Here is a 19348-nt window from a genome sequence, read left to right on the forward strand (position 1 = left end):
AATAAATCTTTAAAAAATACTTTGTTGTATGTTATGGGTTTAAAAAAAAACACTTCTGCTCTTTTAAAAATGTAAGATAGTAAAGGACAATTACGAACTGGGAGAAAATATTTACAAAACACACATCTGATGGACTTGATTTAAACATACAAAGAAATAAGCCTCAGCATAAGAGAGAACCCATTTAGAATCTAAGCAAAAGCAGGGAGTACAGTTCAGCGGTAAAGACCATGCATGGCTCAGCACTTTAGAGGCCCGGAATGAGTCAATGACCTGTACCCAAAATTCTAAAGGCAATCAAAATATACTTCCAACAGGTGAATGGAAAAATAAACTAGTTCATCCATATTAGGCAATCTTGTTTAATCACTGAGAGAAGTGCTCAAACATAGAGACGACAGGTGAATCTACAGTGTGTTGCTAACTAAGCAAGAGGCCAAACTGCTGCAGAATCCCAATTACTAACATTCTGAAAGGGGCAGAACAAGAGACTGGACCATAAAAATCAACTCTGTGTGAGCCAGGCGGTGGTGACACACACCTTTAATGCAATCACTTGGGAGGCAGAGGCAGGCAGATCTGTGTGAGTTTGAGGCCAGCCTGGTCTACTGAGTGAGTTCTAGAACAGTTAGGACTACACATTGAAAAACCCTGTTTCAAAAAACAACAAAAATAAAAACCAAACCAAAACAAAGTACCACACTAGCTTTGAGAGCTGTTTCCCATGGCAGATTGGTCAATGATTCTGATATGGCAAGGTGTGTCAATAGCAATTGAACAATTAAGTAGATGGCAGCCAGTTTTTCTGTTGGAATAAAAATGTACAGATAAGCAAATAGAGGCTGGAAGAATCTATATGGCAACGCAAACAGAATTAGAGACATCTGTATGAATGTTTAGCTTAATACAGACAGTTACATAAAAATGTTTGCATGTATTTGCATACATAAACCAGTTGGAATGCATACATACTTCCGTGCTGTCAACTCAGAAGACCCAAAGAAATGAAAGACACTACATTACTGTAACCATCAATGGACCAAATATAAGTTCTTAGTTTCTCATAAAAGGAAAGAACACTCTTTGAAATAGCTAATTCTAAGAGAACTGAATAACCTGCAAGACAATCGTGGAAGCTAGATGTGGTGGCACATGCCTAGAACCCTGGCACTCAGGAAACTTAAGTGAGGCAGACCAGTTCCATAGTGGGGAGGGTGGGGAAGAAATCTAAATATATAGTGCCAGAGAGTAAGTGATCAATGAAACAATCACAAAAGGACATCAGAGGAATAGTTTACTGAACAAGCTGAAGGATCAATCAAAGATGAATAGTTTGAGCAACAAAATTAGAATACTAGATTATACACTCCTACAAAGTTCCTGCACAGAATCTAGAATTCATTGACACTGCCCCTTCATGCATTGTGAGCATCCTTACCTTTAGGCTGCACTGTCACAGCTTTCTAAAGAGAACAGAGAGGAGGAGAAGAGGGAGTTTAGTGTAGAAAGCTGGCAGAATACCTCAGCCAGTTTTGATCAGAGATGGGCCATACTGACAACATACATCCTTGATACCATGTGACAAAGGGGGTAGTAGAACCTTTGACCTTCCCCTAAAACCCATGTCTGCAGTCGGATAAGGAAGGGACAGGCAAATCCCAAGCAGCATAGTCCACAAAATACCTCCTCAGTTTTCCTCAAAAAAAAAAAAAAAAAAAAAAAAGGTAAAACTACCAAAAAACAAATGTTTGACAAACTGAAATCTAAGAAACTGTGACAGCTATGAGATGCCTAAGAAACTTGAGTAATACCTGTGTCGTCTTTGTGCTTGAGCAGTCTTTTAACAATTACACAAGACTAACTAACAAGTTACCATTCCTGGCTATTATTCATAGATCTTTTTTTTTTTTTTCTTTGAGACAGGTTTTCTCTGTGTAGTTTTGGTTCCTGTCCTGGATCTCTACAGACCAGGCTGGCCTCAAACTCATAGAAATCAGCCTGGCTGTGTGTGCACCCTCTCCCCCCACCCAGTGCTGGGACTAAAGGCATGCGCCGCTGCCACCACCCGGCTTATTCATATATCTTAATGTCTACAATGATTCCTTTTTTTTTGGTTCACTCCAAATCTTTTATATTTACACCTACAGTCTCCTAAGGCAGAAGCAGGCTGTGAGTTCAAAGCAGCTCGGTCTACACAGTGAGTTCCAATACAGTCAGAGTTATTTAGAGACCCTGTCTCAAAAGAAAAAAAGCACACCGGGCAGTGGTGGCGCACGCCTTTAATTCCAGCACTCAGAAGGCAGAGGCAGGAGGATCTCTGTGAGTTCGAGGCCAGCCTGGTCTACAAAGTGAGTTCCAGGAAAGGCACAAAATTACACAGAGAAACGCTGTCTCAAGAAGAAAAAAAAAAAAAAAAAGCAAGCAATAAGGCTGGTTTTTAATCTATTTATTGTGGGTGAAGGTCAGAGAACTACTTTCAACTTTCTAGGGTCTGTTCTCTTTCCCACTTTCCACCATGTGGGACGTGGGAATTGGACTCAGGATATCAGGCACGGCAGTAAGCCTCTTTACCCACCGAACCATCCAGGCAATCAAGTTTTTTTCATTTAAAAAAAAAAAAATCAAGCAACAGGGGACAGATTAGAGCTCGATGGTAGAGTACTTGCCTGGCATGCTACAAGTCTAGGTTTTGCAACCAATGTGGAAAACAGTCAGCAGAGAGCTCTGAAGCCACAGTTAGCAAGTACTCCCTGGAACTGCAAGGTCCAGGAAAGTCAATGCAGAGATTATCTTACTCCTATACAGAAACACATTTCCTACAATTCTTTTCTATTTCTAAGGTAAGGCTTCTAGTATTCCTATATACCATTTTTTCCAGCTTCCAACATAATTTTATTTTCTGCTTACAAGATATATCACTTTCTGGTTTTCTTGAAGTTCTTCATTTACTGTTTTTTCCTATAGTGCTTGAACGCAGTGGCTTGCAGACACTAGTCACATGCTCTATCAATGAGCTACTACTACCTCAGCCCTGTCTTCTAATCTTCTTTAGGCTCACCCTAACAATCTTACACAAGCACACAGGATTTTGTCATTTAAGTTTGATGCCACAGAGCCCCTTTGAGCTAGACTGAAAATGCAAGGCTGCATGGCTACCAGTTACAAATACAAACACAACTGTCTCAGTATATGTCCTTGTAAAATCTGTTTCCCACTTTTTCTTTCCCTTTTGGTAGTGTTGAGTAGCAAAACCAGACCTGTGCCTGTTATGCAGCTCCAATCTTTGTCTTGTGAAATTACAAATTACTAGTGAGTGCCATAGACCTTCAGAAGAGACAAATGATTAGAAATCAAAGCCACAGACATGCAAAATCTTAACATCTGAGCTTACTGCAAGGAAAACTTCTCTCAAAAATGGCTTAGCCTTTAAGGCAAATAATAAAACCAATGGTGGAAAGAGAACGACTAACATACACATGACACATTTTATGATCCAGAACGTTAAAAGAGCTGGTCAAGTCCAAGACTATTTCCCAGTAGTCATTTAACTGGACACTACACAAACTCTTTGGGGACCAAGGAGAAGCAGCATCTGGTGCCTAGCAGAGCACTTGATACACTTAACCGGAATGCTGGAGGTACATACCTGTGGTAGCACTTAGGTGACTAAGCAGGAAGGATGAGCAGTTACAGAATGAAAAGGCCAACCAGGGACACACAGGCTCTCTCTCAAAGAAATAAAACAAAGCCTGGCAAAATAGAGAGCTCAGTGGATGAAGATCCCAAGAACCTACATGACTCTGAGAACTGGCTCCTGCAAGTAGCCCTCATACTTCCACACACGTGCTATGACATGTACACACACATTCCCAATGCTCCCTCCCCAATGTTTAAAAAAAAAAAAAAAAAAAAAAAAAAAAGCCAAGGCCAAAGGGAAAAAATTCCAAAAATAAATTCTTCTCAGAACTAGGAACTACACATGTAGAAGTGAGTGTGGTCTGAATATACTCTGAGCACACCCATGTAAAAGGCCTGGTTTGGGTCTTACACTTAGTTACCTGTCTGTAAAAGGATGCTCAGCGGCTGCTGGGTATAAGAGATTGCTCTGTGTATTTTTGCCACTTTTGAAGTGCTAAGGCCTCTGCATATTAGCCTGGCACTCAGCATTCTACTGCTGAGCTTCATGCCTAGTCCTTGGTTTTTTTTGAGACAGAATCTTCACTATGTAATCCAAGCCAGCCTCAAACTTAATGATCTCCCTGCTTCCACCTCCAGGGGCTAGGATTAAATGTATGTACCATCATATCTGGTTTATTTCTGCCAGTTCTTTTAAGTCTATAATTACCTCAAAACTTTAGATTTTTTTTAATATATTACAAAATCATTGAAGATGGCTTTGTACTTGAGAGGCAGTGGCTTTAAAACCATCACAAGCTCAAAGCCAGCAAGTTCCAGGCTATCCAGGGATTCACAGCAAGACTGGCTAAAAGAAAAAGACAAGCTGGCAAGATAACTCAGTGGATAAAGGCACTCACTGCCAAGACTGACAATCTAAGTTCATTCCCTGGAACTCACACAATGGACAGAATTAACTCCTGCAAACTACATTCTTTTTTTTTTTCCCCCTGAAGCAGAGTTTCTCTATGTAACAGTCCTGGCTGTCCTGGATCTCACCTTGTAAATCAGGCTGGCCTCAAACTCACTGAGATCCACCTGCCTCTGCCTCCCAAGTGCTGGGATTAAAGGCGTGTGCCACCACCACCCGGCTCCAAACTATATTCTTGACCTAAATACATGCGTATGTGGCATGTGCACCCACACCACGCACAACATGCATACCTACACGCACAATAGTAAAATATAAATTTTATTTTTTTATGTGTATCTGCATGCATGTATGTGCACAATGTGCATGCTCAGAGCCTGTGAAAGTCAGAAAGTGATGTCTGAGTCCCTGAAAATGATGGCTATAAGCTACTGTATGGGTGCTGGGTACAGAACCCAGGTTCCCTACAAGAGTACTGAATCATATTTCCAGCCCCAATATATTAAACTTAAAAAGAAGAAATGTGAGCTTAATGAAGTTTACTCTTGCTGAATTTAGAAGGGTTTGAAGGGTTGGGAAAGAGACAGGTTCCTGGGAATCACTAACCACTTGGCCTTAGTTTAACAGCAAACCTTAGGCCAATGACAGACCCTATCTTAAAAAGCAAGGTGGAGGCTGGGCGGTGGTGGCACATACCTTTAATCCCAGCACTCGGAAGGCAGAGGCAGGTTGTGAGTTCGAGGCCAGCCTGGCCTACAGAGCGAGATCCAGGAAAGGCGCAACGCTACACAGAGAAACCCTGTCTCAGAAAACCAAAAAAAAAAAAAAGCAAGGTGGACTGTTCCTTGAGGTAGCCTTCTGGCCTCAGTGAACATACATGCATGGCCACCCGTATGAATGTGCACACATCCTTGCAAAGACCCACAAAAAGTTTAGGGTATGTTATCAATGGTGGAGCCTTTGTCTAGCATGTGAAAGCCCTAGATTTGCTCCCCAGTAATCAAATGACCTGCAATAAAACAAAAAGTATGGACATATAAACACAAAGCCAAGAAAATACATTATTTAGAACATGAAGACTCTGGCATGCTTCCCCACTTAGCAAAGACAGAGAAACAGGGCCTAGTTTCAGGGCCAAAGGAATCAAGACCACCTACCTAATGTACCCACTTAACTTTTAGAATGGCGAACTATCTTAAATCCTAGAGGAGGAAACTTCAGATTTTGTTTTGCAGTGCTGAGGCTCTGCATTCTCTGCCCTCACCTTCAGGCTCCCAATTCTGAAACTTCAATTCCTTATTGAAGACAGTTCAGTGCTGGGGAAGGGTAATCTGTCCTGTCAGGGAAAACTGTTCTAGTTTCTCAAGCTTCTGTGCGGTCTTGGTCAGCTCATCTACATCCATTCCTCCTCCCTCTATTCTATAACCTTTAAACTACAACTACTGACCAATGCCCGTACTTTTAAAAAACTATTTTTTTTTATTTCCTATGTTTGAGTGTTTGCCTGTATGTACATCTACATATCATGTATGTGCCTGGTGCCAAAAAGGCTAGAAGGCAGTAGATCCTCTGGAACTGGAATTAAACATGGTTGTTAGCCATCAAGTAGGTGTTAGGAACTGAAGTCGTGTCCTCTGTAAGGGCAGTCAGTGCTACTAACCACTGATCCATCTCTCCAGCTCCCAAAGACTTTACTTCTTATGAGAATTTAAAAACAAACAAATTCAAGCAGGGCATGGTGTTACAGACCTGTAACTCCAGGGCTCAGAGGCAGAAGCAGAAATGATCTCGAGTTTGAGGCCAGTTTGGTCTATATTCCAGGCCAAGTCAGTATGACCCTGTTTCAAAAATCAAACAAAAAGAAACTTCAAATCTAATTTCTTTCATTTATGAAAATTACAGGAATAGTAAAATGATCTAATGTTCTTGGTTATTCTAAAATAAATATTAAGTAATTTTTGAAATGGCACACAAAATTTTTAAATGGGATTTCTATGTAAGCTATGCACTCATTCTGGCATACTACTGACGTTAATGTATGTGCAGGCTATGTGTGCAAAGGACATACAAGTGATTTTTTAGTAACTTATCCCCCTATTAATTCACTTTAAAATGTGAATACCCAGGATGGAGAGATGGCTCAGTGGTTTAAGAGTTCAGTTTCCTGTTGAGCAGCTCATAACTGTAATTCCAGCTCCAGAGAATATGATGCCCCCTTCTGGCCTCATGGGCACCTATGAATATATACACTCATACTGACATAAACATAAGATTTTTGTTCAATAACTCTTAAAGAGACTTTTTTTTGAAGACCTGAATATCCCAATATAAAATTCTCTAGAGTCCCTTTAAAAAAAAAAAACAAAACAAAACTGCCTCTGGGCTGGAGATATGGCTCAGTGGTTAAGAGCACTGGTTGCTTTTCCAGAGGACCAGGTTTGATCCCCAGAACCAACAAGACAACTAATTCAAAACCATCTGTAACTCCAGTTACAAGGGATCCAGTGCCCTCTTCGGTCCTCAGGTACCAGGCACATACATGATACACAGATATACATGCAGGCAAAACACACATACATATAAAATAAAAATACATAAACCTAAAAAATGTTTCTCACTTACCGCTTGTAGCCACAACAAAGTATTTAACAAGCAAGCCTTTCCTAATGAGTTTTCCAGTAAGCTATACAAGACTACAATTATCTTTAGCACTTCACTTCTTAGGACTTTATATGAGCTGCCAATTCTATTTGCCCAGTTCCTTACACTTTCCAAAGCAGTTTCATATTGTCTGCCCCCTCAAAAGTGAGGCAGGTAGGAGACTTATTCCCATTTTAAAGGTATAGGAACCAAAGTTACCATGCTGGACACAGAATTCTGCAGATGTGCTTACCAACTGCCCCTCTACTCCCTTAAAGCTCTCTTGCAGGGCAAGTGACCTCTGCAGGACAAGGATGCAACAGTGTGACTGTCAAAGCTGCGGCAACTCTGTCAATATGCACATGCCTTGTGTCCCTTGAAAGATAAGGAGCTAACTGCACTGTTGAGTTAAGATAGCAAGGTGGAGAAGGGATGCTGACACCCATTTTCAGACAGATCGGTAAACCCTCTTTTGTGGACGGTTCACTACAATACACAGTTCCTTGGGGCCTGGCTCACCTGTACACTCACCTGGTCCATAAGCTTAATTAAAGCACAAATACAACACGGGAGTCGATTCTGTTCATGCCCTTCCAAACATTACTGGAAAATATCAAGATTTTTAAGATCACCCAATTCCCCCCCATTTAAAAAAAGTAAACAAAAAAGGGCAAATTATTATTATTATTATTTTTTTAAAGCATAATCTTCCTTTCCTCAGGGTAAAGAAACTGGAGCTCACCTTTGTCCTTAAGCTTTTAATATTCAGCTCAGTTTAACTTCACAGTCAATCTCTGGTGCCATGAGCAGCAGTTAATATGTAAGGTGCCATGAATGTGTCTTCAGGTCCTGGCATACAGGACTTAACTCAAAAATTAGTGTGTCAGTGTAATGGACCAAGGCATTCAGACTACAAAATTAGCCACTGCAATTACTACCCACTGAACCTTTACTATACATCCAACTTCCCATTTCCACACCTCTTAATTTAATACAAGGCCATCAGGCATTCTATCTACTACTGGGGAATGAGCACTGAAGTAGAAAAATCTCCCAAATTCCCATCCCCCCAAAAAAGTGCTTGGATCGGGTCTTTTACCTTAACTAAGAAACCAAGACTGTCTAGTCCTCAAGTTACAATCCCAACGTGACTATTAAAACTACCTGCATGACCTTGGGCCAGTTATTTCAAACTTCCAGGCCTCAGTTTCTTCCGCTGGCTAGTTGAACTTTCGATTGGTTTTCCTGCTTTTATGGTCCAGTGAATACCCACACTGGATTACTATCCCCCACCGAATAAGCAGGTGCTCTAATAGTTAAGCCTCAAGTTTCTCAAGCGCTACACGTTCTAGTACATTCTTCTCCTTCGTCCGAGTGCTACGGTCCAGTCTTCGCTTTGGGCATCTTATTTTCTAATACTGGAACCGTAACGCTCATCTCTCTCGGTCTACTTCACCTTTCCCTACTACTCGGGACCTACTAGGCCCGATTCTAGTTCCACACCTGGACCGGATTACTCAGTCCACCTCCAAGTGGGCCAGGACCGGGCCTAAGAAAACTCTAGAAGCAAAGCCATAGAAAGTTGTTAGCTTTCTCGGAGGTCAAGGAAAGCCCCAGGTCACCTGCCACGCCTCCCGACCTAGGCGCGCTTCTCAGGCCTGCCTCCCACCCTGGGCCGCTCTCCTCACTGCCCCGAGCGTCCGCCAAGGCCTGCGCCGGTCGAACGCCCGCCCGACCCCTCGGCCGTCGAGACTTCGGCCACGCCCGACCCCTCCGCCGCGGCGCCGCTCTCCCAGGCCCCCAAGGCTCGTCGCAGGCTTGAGGCTCCCGCACACGCTTCCCGTCTCACCTCGAGCCTCCCGGGGACCACTGGCGGCTCCCGCACCTTCTCCCACCCGCACACCCGGCCCCGCGCTGCAGTGGAGACAGCGGCGGAGGCGGCCCGACCGTCACGTGCCGCAGAACTAAGAGGCCTCCGCTACCGCTGCCGCGCGAGCGAGCCCCACCGCACGAAGACCAACCCCGCGTCCGCCCCTCGGTCCTGAGTGGCTACAACGAACGCTAAATCCCGCCCTCTAGCGCAGGTTCTGCGAGTTCATTGGTCGAAATAACCATCGCTCAAACCGCCTTCCCATACGCCCCCTAGGGCTATTCTTCGTGGAGCGTGATGATTGGGCAAGAGCGAGGCAGGAAGTGGTTGTTGATTGGGCAGGAAGAAAGAAGGCGGGCCGTGACGGACGGGCGGGTGCGCTCTCCCAGAGCCAGTAGATTTTGGCATGCTTTTTCGAATGGGGTCGCCCTGGTTCTTCAGTGGGCGGCGTGTTAGCGGCCATTGCGAGAAGACGCCTTTCCCACCCGTTGAGCTAGGAAGCCTGTTCCAGCCCTGGCTGCCCTTCGTTGCAGGGACACGTGGCCTCCATCAGAAATGGAGGGAGGTCGGGCTAGTATGCCTGTGCAGAGAGTGCAATCCCGCTGGGCCACAGGCGCCACCATTCCTGCGGAGTCATTGCCCTGAGCCCGGGAGTCTGAGACCTCTCTACCTAACAAAACACGGTCTAGATTCACAGTCATGCAACATGAAGTCACCTTACCGTGTTCCCGTGTTGTTTCCCGATTTTGATCATTAAAATTATACATACCCTAGCGACAAGATTGAGGGAAAAAAGGGTGATGCCATGTGCAGATTTAAAATACCCATTTCTGTAACCCACTCGTTTTTCATTTTCAATATGCTGAAAACCCTGTAAGACTGAGTGGCTTTGAACATCCTGCTCGCCTCTGGTTGTGTTTTATGACCCAAAGCTTTGAAGACTGGTGAAAGAATCAGCATATTTTTTCATCTATGTAACTAACAAAACCAGCTTTATTCCTGTCATCCCAAGGGAAAGGCAGTCAGGGTTTAATGTTTGAGTCAATTTAGTAACTGCCAATTCTCAGTCCCTAATTTTATAACACAGAATTCGCTTTCCTTATTTGCCTTGGAAAGATGTTCAAAACAAAAATTTGAAGCCAGGTATGGTGGCACATGTTTTAGTCCCAGTTCCCAGGTACTCAGGAGGTTGAGGCAGGAGGATCCCCTTAAGCTTATGGAGAGATAGTTCAGCGATTAAGAGCACTTGCTTGCTCTTGCAGAGGACTCAAGTTCAGTTCCCAACATCCACATCAGGTGCTCACACCTGCCTATAACTCCAGCTCCAGGGAATTTCATGGCTCTTCTGGACTCCAAGGACACCTGCACTCCGAGGTACACATAGATACATACTGATACTACATAAGTACACATAATTTAAAAAAGATACAGATACTACATAAGTACACATAATTTTAAAAATATTTTTAAAAGTTAATTGGGTTTCTCTGTGTAGCTTTGCACCTCTCCTGGAACTCACTTGGTAGCCCAGGCTGGCCTCGAACTCAGAGATCCGCCTGGCTCTGCCTCCCGAGTGCTGGGATTAAAGTCGTGCGCCACCACCGCCCGGCTTTAAAAGTTAATTTTAAATAAGCTTCTGGCTTATGTTACCCATGATGGCCTTGAACTTAAAAGAGTGAAAAAAACAACTACTGCAGAAAGGTGTTATATCAGTAGTGAAGGGGTAGAGGAGCTGAAACTTTCTGTATGAAACTGACAGAGAAAGAGGTGAGCCTTGGACTGGACCCCATAGATACCCACAATTTCTGAAGGTAGAGTTAGAAGGAGAGTTCTTGAGATGAGTAAAGGGTGTATGGGAAAGCAAGAAGCAAATCTCAGGTATTTGAAGGATCCATTTATAAAAATGCCTTGGGGGCCATCAGGAAGACTCTGCAGGTCACCAAGTCTGATGACCTGAATTTGATAACCAGGACTCACATTGTGGAAGAAGAGAACTGAATTGTACTCTGATCTCCCCACACATTCACATACACACAATCGTAATTGTGAAAAATTAAATGAAAATAAAGACATGACTGCTCCAAAGTATATAGTCCAGAGAAACTGGGAACCTCATTTTTCTGATCCTTTCATAGTGCACCATTATAGAATATCACAGAGTTTGTGTGTGTGTGTGTGTGTGTGTGTGTGTGTGTGTGTGTGTGTCCCCTGCCCCACCCCCCCAGATTCTGTGAAACAGTCCTGGCTGTACTGGAACTCACTTCGTAGACCAGGCTGGCATTGAACTCACAGAGATCCACCTACCTCTGCCTCCCGAGTGCTGAGATTAAAGGCGTGTGCCACCACTGCTGTTATGGTACTGCAAGTGGGGGACCCCGAGCTGGCCAGAGCAGCGAGTCCCACAGGTGAGGGAAACCTGCTGGGCAGATGTAGCAGAGGAGGGCAGCCTCATGTCATTCAGGTGCTGCATCCTTGCAGAAATGAGTTTATTAGAGAGATGAAGAGAAAGGGAAAAAGGGAAAGACAGAAAGAAGAGAGACGAAGAGAAGGAGAGGGGGTCGAGTGTGCACACCTCGTGGAAATGGAGAGCAAGAGAAAGAAGGGAGGGGTTTTTCCTTAAATCAGGCTTTTACATTAGGACGCAGGGCGGCCCCAAGGGGCGGGTCAGAATATTAACAACTGCCCGGCTGTATTTCAATTTTTTTAATCAAGAGTTAAATCCAAGTTACATATATACTGTGGTAGTTTGAATGTAATTGGCCCCCATAAGCTCATAGGGAGTGGCACTATTCAGAGGTGTAGCTTTGTTGGAGTGGGTATGGCCATGTTGGAGGACATGTTTCACTGTGGGGGTGGGCTTTCAGGTCTCACATATGCTCAAGCCATGCCCAGTGTCTCAGTCTACTTCCTGTTGCCTGTGAGTCAAAATATAAGAACTCTCAGCTCCTTCTCTAGCACCATGTCTGCCTTCATGCTGCCTTGCTGCCCACCATGACAATAATGGACTGAACTTCTAAACTGTAAGTGAGCCACCCCAATTAAATGTTTTTCCCCATAAAAATTGCTGTGGTCATGGTGTCTCTTTACAGCAATAGAAACTCTAAGAAAGAAGTTGGTACCAGGGCCTGAAGTATTGCTGTGATGTGCCAGATCATGTTTTCCTTTGAAGGAATATGGACCCTGAGACTGTTGAATAGAAAAGCAGTTGAATATTGTAAGTGCTGCTTAATGGGCCATCCTAGTAGGAACATGGAAGATAGTGGTACTGAACGTGATTTGAACTGTGGGGGAATGGCTCAAGGTTTCAGAGAAGAAGAATATTAATATGTGGCCTAGAGATCATTCTTGTGATATTTTGATGAAGAATGTGGCTGCTTTTTATCCTTGTCCGAAGAGTCTGCCTGAGACTAAAGTGAAGAGTTTTGAATTAATTCTGTTGGCAGAAGAAATCTCTAAACAGCCTGGTATATAGACTGTCCTGTGGTTTTTGGTGGTAACTCTAATGAAGATTTATAATGAAAGGAGCAAGCTGAACAATAAAAAAATATAAGATATAGAACAATTTGAGGAGAAGAGCACCAGGAAGTGGAATAAAGTTAAATCCAGTGTTCAAGGAGAGAAACGGAGTAAGAAATGGAATAAAGGGAGTGGTGACCTCAGGGCAAGATCCCATTCAGCTAAATTTCCAACTTGTGAAAAGGAATTTAAAAAAAGCTTAGAGCTTGGTGTGGTGGTGCATGCCTTTAATCCCAGCACCAGAAAGGTAGAGGATGGCAGATCTCTGAGTTTGAGGCCAGCCTGGTCTACAGAGCAAGTTCCAAAACAGCCAAGCTCAGGCAATGAAGGAAATCATGGAAAACAGAAAGCTGGTGAAGATATAATTGAACAGGGGGGCTGTGTTCCAGCCCCAGCAACCAACAGAACTTGGCAGCTTTAGCCACATGGTTCTAGCTCTAGAATCAAGGATAGAAGAAAGACATTATGGAATCTCTCTCCCTCTGCACCTAAGGAAAGCCACAGAGGGTTGGGGATTTAGCTCAGTGGTAGAGCGCTTGCCTAGTAAGCGCAAGGCCCTGGGTTCTGTCCTCAGCTCTAAAAAAAGAAAGAAAGAAAGGAAGGAAAGCCACTGAGGCCAAGCCTGTGGCAGGGTTGTCCCTGAATGGAGGCCTAGAGAAGCCATTGTGTGAGGCTGTGAAGTTGAAGCCTGGATTGCCTTAGAGACCCTAAGATGTTGGCAATGCCAGAGCTGTGGGATACCTGCCTAGGAGAGCTGCTAACAGGGAGGAGAACCAGCCCAAGAGAAAAAAGTGTGTTGCAGTCAACAAAGCTGAGCGGAGTTGGAGATCTGAAGAGCATTTTGACATCAGGCACGGAGATACAGGGTTTAGAGCTTGACTAGCTGGTTTTCAGTCTTGCTTTGATCCAGTATTGCCTCACTATACTCCCTTTCTTACATTTTGGAATGGTAACGTATATCCTGTGCCATTGTATGTTGGGAGTATGTGATCTGGTTTTTTATATTGATTTTAGGGGATTACAGTTAAGAGATTGCATGAATCTCAGAAGAGACTTTGAACTTTGGACTTTTAAACATTGTTGAGCCGGGCGGTGGTGGCGCACACCTTTAATCCCAGCACTCAGGAGGCAGAGCCAGGCAGATCTCTGTGAGTTCGAGGCCAGCCTGGGCTACCAAGTGAGTTCCAGGAAAAGGCGCAAAGCTACACAGAGAAACCCTGTCTCAAAAAACCAAAAAAAAAAAAAAAAAAAAAAAAAAACATTGTTGAGACTGTAATAGACTATGGGGAGTTTTAAAATTGGAATAAATGCATTTTGCATTATGGCATTGTTACAAGCTTTTGGGGGTCAGCTAGTGGAATGTGGTAGTTTGAATGTAATTAACCCCCATAAGCTCATAGGGAGTGGCACTATTAGGAGGTGTGGCTGGGGCTGGAGAGATGGCTCAGAGGTTAAGAACACTGGCTGTTCTTCCAGAGGTCATGAATTCAATTCCCAGCAACCACATGGTGGCTCACAACCATCCATAATGAGATCTGGTGCCCTCTTCTGACCTGCAGGTGTATATGCAGACAGAACACTGTATACATATACATAAATAAATCTTTAAAAAAAAAAGAGGTGTGGCTTTGTTGGAGTAGATATGATTTGTTGGAGGAAGTGTTTCATTGTGAGGGTGCGCTTTGAGGTCTTGTATATGTTCAAGCCGTGCCCAGTGTCTCAGACTACTTCCTGTTGCCTGTGAGGCAAAATGTAAGAACTCTTAGCTCCTTCTCCAGCACCACGTCTGCCTTCATGCTGCCTTGCTTCCCACCATGATGATAATGAACTAAACTTCTGGACTGTAAGCAAGTCACCACAATTAAATGTTTTCTCTTACAAAAATTGCTGTGGCTGCTGGGCTGTGGTGGCACACACCTTTAGTCTCAGCACTCAGGAGGCAGAAGCAGGAAGATCTCTGTGAGTTCGAGGCCAGCCTGGTCTACAGAATAAATTCCAGGACAGCCAAGGCTACATAGAGAAACCCTGTCTCAAAAAAAAAAAAAAAAAAGTTGCCATGGTGATGATGTTTCTTCACAGAAATAGAAACCCTAATATAAACAGTATATTATAAACAAGAGTTGAATCACATATATGATTTGTAGCAATTTTTTTTGAAGATTTGTTTATTTATTATGCATACAGTGCTCTGCCTGCATGTATCCCTGCAGGCCAGAAGAGGGCACCAGATCTTATTACAGATGGTTGTGAGCCAACATGTGGTTGCTGGGAATTGAACTCAGGACCTTTGGAAGAGCAGCCAATGCTCTTAACCTCTGAGCCATCTCTTCAGCCCCTGTTGTAGCAATTTAAGATTACCTATATATAGTTTTTTTAACTATATGCCTTTTGTTACAAGTTTTAAGTTAAATTTTTGTTAACAAATTTTACAGATATTTTAACCATACCAAATAAACTTATAAATCCTGAAAAAAGGAGTTTACTCAATAGTTCTAAGAGATTTTTTTTGAGAGCAGTGAGCCAAGAAATTGTATCGACAAAAGATTTTTAAGAGCCAGGCAGTGGTGGTGCACACCTTTAATCCTAGCACTCGGGAGGCAGGGGCAGGCAGATCTTTGTGAGTTCGAGGCCAGCCTAGTCTACAGATTGAGATCCAGGAAAGGCACAAAGCTGCACAGAGAAACCTTATCTCAGGAAAAGAAAAAAAGATTTTTAAGAGTGGAAAGTAGAAAAACCTCAGAAATAGATTTGGAAGTGTAGAGCAGAGAAAATTTAGATACAGGAGATTGGGGATCATTTGTCTATGCAGTGGCAGAAGTTGTTACCTGACGAGAAAATTTGAAAATCTAGTGTGCCATCTTTGGCCATTGGGCTCTAATGAAACCAAGCTGTTGTCAGTAAGACAGCGAAGTTTTAATGGAATATCTGAGTCCTAGGAGGAAGACAGAAAGGGTCACATAAGACCCAGGAGGATGCAAGGAAGCTAGAGGCTCAGGAGGACGTAAAGGAGCCATGGAACTTCCAGGAGGGAGCTGATAGGCAGAAGGGGCAGGGTCGCAGACCACCCAAGGGAGGGTTCCAAGATCATAGAGGCCCAGGAGGGCACAAGGAAGCTACAGGGCTTAGCAGGCAGCTCCTAGGGGGAGTTGGGGAGGCTCCAGGAGGGAGCTACGAACAGGCCAAGAGGGAGAAAGGGTGGGAGAGAGAAGGGATAAGTGTCCTGGTGATAAGAATTTCAATCTGGGGCATTCCCAAGCATACTGAAAGACTTGTTAGAGAGAAATGTCCCAAATCACAGAAAGGAGATGTCCCTTTCCATGAGATAGAGGCCCAGTAACAGCAGACAAAGCAGGCAGCTCTGGGGTGACACCCAGTAGAGGAGGAGAGATGAGTGGTTAGAGCAGGTAGATGAGAAAACAGTTGAAGAGGTGTTTTTTGGAGAGGCTTTTGGGAAAAAGGAGGGTTTCAATAGAGGAAGAGGGGTAAATGTCTAAGCAGAGAGATGCCCATGAGGGCATAGCAGGCCAGAAAGATGGAGAGATGCCCAGGTGACAGACACCTCAGGAGGGCATGGCAGACTTCAGGAGCCAGAGAGGACACTAATGGAGTAGGCCAGGAGGATAATTAGAGCAGGTGGAGGGAAGAAGGCTGAGGATGCAGACTCTAGAATTTGGAATGAAATTTGGTGGGTGGCAGAAGCCAGCAGAAACAAATGACCCACTGCTGTGGAATAATCCTTTTGTACACTGTGAATATGTATTACTCTCATTGGTTTCGTAAAGAGCCAAATGGCCAATAGCTAGGCAGGTAGAGTTTAGGCAGGACTTGTGGACAAAAGGAGAGCCCAGGGATGAAAAAAGGCAGAGTCGCCAGATAGATGCAGAGGAAGCAGGAGATGAACAAGCCATGCTGAAAAAGGTGCCGCCATGTGGTAGAGCGTGGATATGAAATATGGGTTAACTTAAGATGTAAGAACTAGTTAGTAACAAGCCTAAGCTATTGACCAAGCATTTATAATTAATAATAAGCCTCTGTGTGGCTATTTGGGAGCTGACTGGCTGGACAGAAAACCCCATCTACAACCCCATCTACTTGGGAGAGCAAAATCAGCAGCCTGGTTTGTAGCAGCTGAGTCCCTTAGAAGGGAGAACATATATGCCCCCCCCCCAGGTTTCAGACACCAGATAAATGCAAATAAAGACATGTAGCTAAAGATGACACAGAGACATTGCATCTGGCTTGAATTCTGGAGTCTCAGCACCTAGGATGAACTGCCTTTTGTGATTGCTACCTTTTGTGATTGTTGCCTTTTGTTTGAAATGTTTGATTCTTATCTGAGTTCTTCCTGAAGGACTCCAGAACCTTTGCAAAACTTAGTAATGAGAGGACCTGGCACACGAGGAAGTCTTATGGCTGAGGATTGCTTAGGTAGATGGTTCCTTCAAACAACACCAGATAAGAGGTTTTGATATTCAGAAGTCACTTGATAAAGGTATAAACAATAAAAAAGCTTTTTGCAAAGCAACTGGCAGTCAGTTCACCAGATGCTGATTCACCTTAGCATTTGCTAAGCCTAAATTCATCTTGGAGTGACCTTTTCTTCCACAGACCCATGCAAAACAGAACACCAACAAGGACATGACTGCTCCAGGGTACGGTTGAGAAGGATTTTATTATAGATATGAGAGTTCAGCCAGAGGCATCTGGAAGAGTCCAGAACAGGACAAGAAAGAAGTAGACTGAACCAGGCCATGGGGAGTGAGGGGGTGGTGAGAGAGGAAGAGAAGAGGGGGAAACAGAGAGGGGACAAGAGAGAGCTGAGCACCAAACAGGAATGTTGTCAAAATGGCAGGTTTATATAGGCAAGCTGGGGAAGGGATGGGAACAACACCCCCACCCCCCCAACCCCCAATCCCGCTGGAGAGGTTTGGGGTAGGGAGTGGGGGTAAAAAGAGCAGAGGGAGCCACGGGTACCAAGGGAACCTAGAGGACAGAAACTGCTTTGGTATGCTAATAGGCACCTCAGCCATTTGTCCCAGGTTTCTGTGGGACCTGACAAAAATAAGATGTTTTGCAGGCCAGTGGTGGAGTGGCGGCACATGCCTTTAATCCCAGGGAGGCTGAGGCAAGTGGATCTCTGAGTTCAAGGCCAGCCTGACCTATAGAGTGAGTTCCAGGACAGCTAAGGCTACACAGAGAAACCCTGTCATGGGATGTGGGGGGAACAAAAATAAACAAATAAAATATTTTGATTAGAGAAGGGTATTAGGGAATGAACAGAAGTCAGCTCCAGAGTTGGGGTGGGACCAGGCTCTGAAGGCCTACCGTAGCCAGGGAGTCTGTAGAAAAATAACAGATTGTGGTCGCGATTGAGATATTCAGGGAACAATTATTTTAATGCTTTTGCAGACAAGTCTGGCAGCAGTGAGGAGGCCTTCTCTTATATTGAATACAAGAGTGGGATTAGCAGGGATATAGAAACAAAACCAATGGATGTTGTTGCTGAAGAATGATCAGAGCCAACACTGATGGTTCGGCCTGGATGGCTGGCAGTGCACTGTAGAATGCAGAGCAGAAAGTAAGTCAAGAGAGGCTAGTCCTGTCTCTGGGCCCAAGTCATAGCTATGGATTGGTATTCTTCAGCTAAAGATTGTTCTTCAAAGAAGGAGCCTGAGGAACGAGTGTTATGAATTTGAACACATGGGGGATCCCCAGCTGGCTGGGCCAGGGTATCCCATATGTGCAGGCAACCATGCTGACATGATGGGCAGATGCAGCGGTGGGTGGGCTGACAGACGACCTACGCCATGAGAGCATGGGGGGGGGGGCAGGGCGGTGGCCAGTCATTTACAACCCAGTCGCTGCATCTGTGTGGAAATGGTTTATTATAATAGAGTGACACAGAGAAAGATAGGAGAGAGAGAGAGAGAGAGAGAGAGAGAGAGAGAGAGAGAGAGAGAGAGAGAGAGAGAAAGGAAGAGAGAGAGAAAGGTCAAGGGTGCACACCTCCTGGGAGGAAAAGCAGAAGAGAGAGAGGAAGGGGAGGGGTTTTTCCTTAAAATGAGGCTTTTACGTTAGGATGCAGGGCACTACCAAGGGGCGGGTCAGAATATTAATAATGAGATTCTTTTCTTGATAATCCAAAAAGAACTTTGAGATATTGTTAAAATAAATAAGCAGAGCCAGGTGCGAGGAATGAGCCTGGAGCGCCAGCCGCTGTGAAAACGGAGGGGGGATTACCTGGTCAGCACACTGAGATCCAGTCTTGTAGAAGGAAGAGAGGGAGGGAGAGAAGGAGGAAGGAAGAAGGGAGGGAGGGACCGGGGATTTTTTGGTTGGTTGTTTCGTCTTAGTTCTTAGATGTAGAATCAAACAGGACTGCATGGTATATAAGATGGCTAGGATATGGGTTTCAAAACAAATCCTGTCCATTTTAAAGCATACACATCATGTGCCGTACAGATCCTACTTCAGCAGAGTGTTAGAGTGCTTGCCTAACAGATGTGAGGCCCTCGGTTTTATTCCCAGGACCACAAAAAAAACCAAAACAACAAAGTAATGAATGGAAGGGTGCAGTTCAGCAGTTCAGATGGGAGAATGCCTGCTTGATACACACAGGCTGTAGATTGGATCCCACCACAGATAACCCAGGCATGCTGACACACACCTGTAGTCCTACCACTGGGAAGTAGAGGCAAGTTCAGAAATACAAGGTTATTCTCAGCTACACAGTGAGTTCAAGACCATCCTGGGCTACAAGAGATCCTATCTCAAAG

General features: G+C 44.2%; 1 protein-coding gene across 2 annotated transcripts in view; it reads right to left on the minus strand.

The window, feature by feature from the left end:
- The window catches only part of Canx (calnexin), a 29752-nt gene extending 20580 nt beyond the window's left edge, over window positions 1-9172 (minus strand). The window contains exon 1 of one of the 2 annotated variants that reach the window (XM_059270443.1): window positions 9036-9172. The gene's annotated coding sequence lies outside the window, so the exon portion shown is untranslated. Of the gene's footprint in view, window positions 1-7928; window positions 8036-9035 lie in introns of those variants that run through there. The other variant, XM_059270444.1, reaches the window with a different exon arrangement.
- Window positions 9173-19348: the final 10176 nt, after the last annotated feature.

Source organism: Peromyscus eremicus, chromosome 8a (assembly GCF_949786415.1).
Source record: "Peromyscus eremicus chromosome 8a, PerEre_H2_v1, whole genome shotgun sequence".
Taxonomy (NCBI): domain Eukaryota; kingdom Metazoa; phylum Chordata; class Mammalia; order Rodentia; family Cricetidae; genus Peromyscus; species Peromyscus eremicus.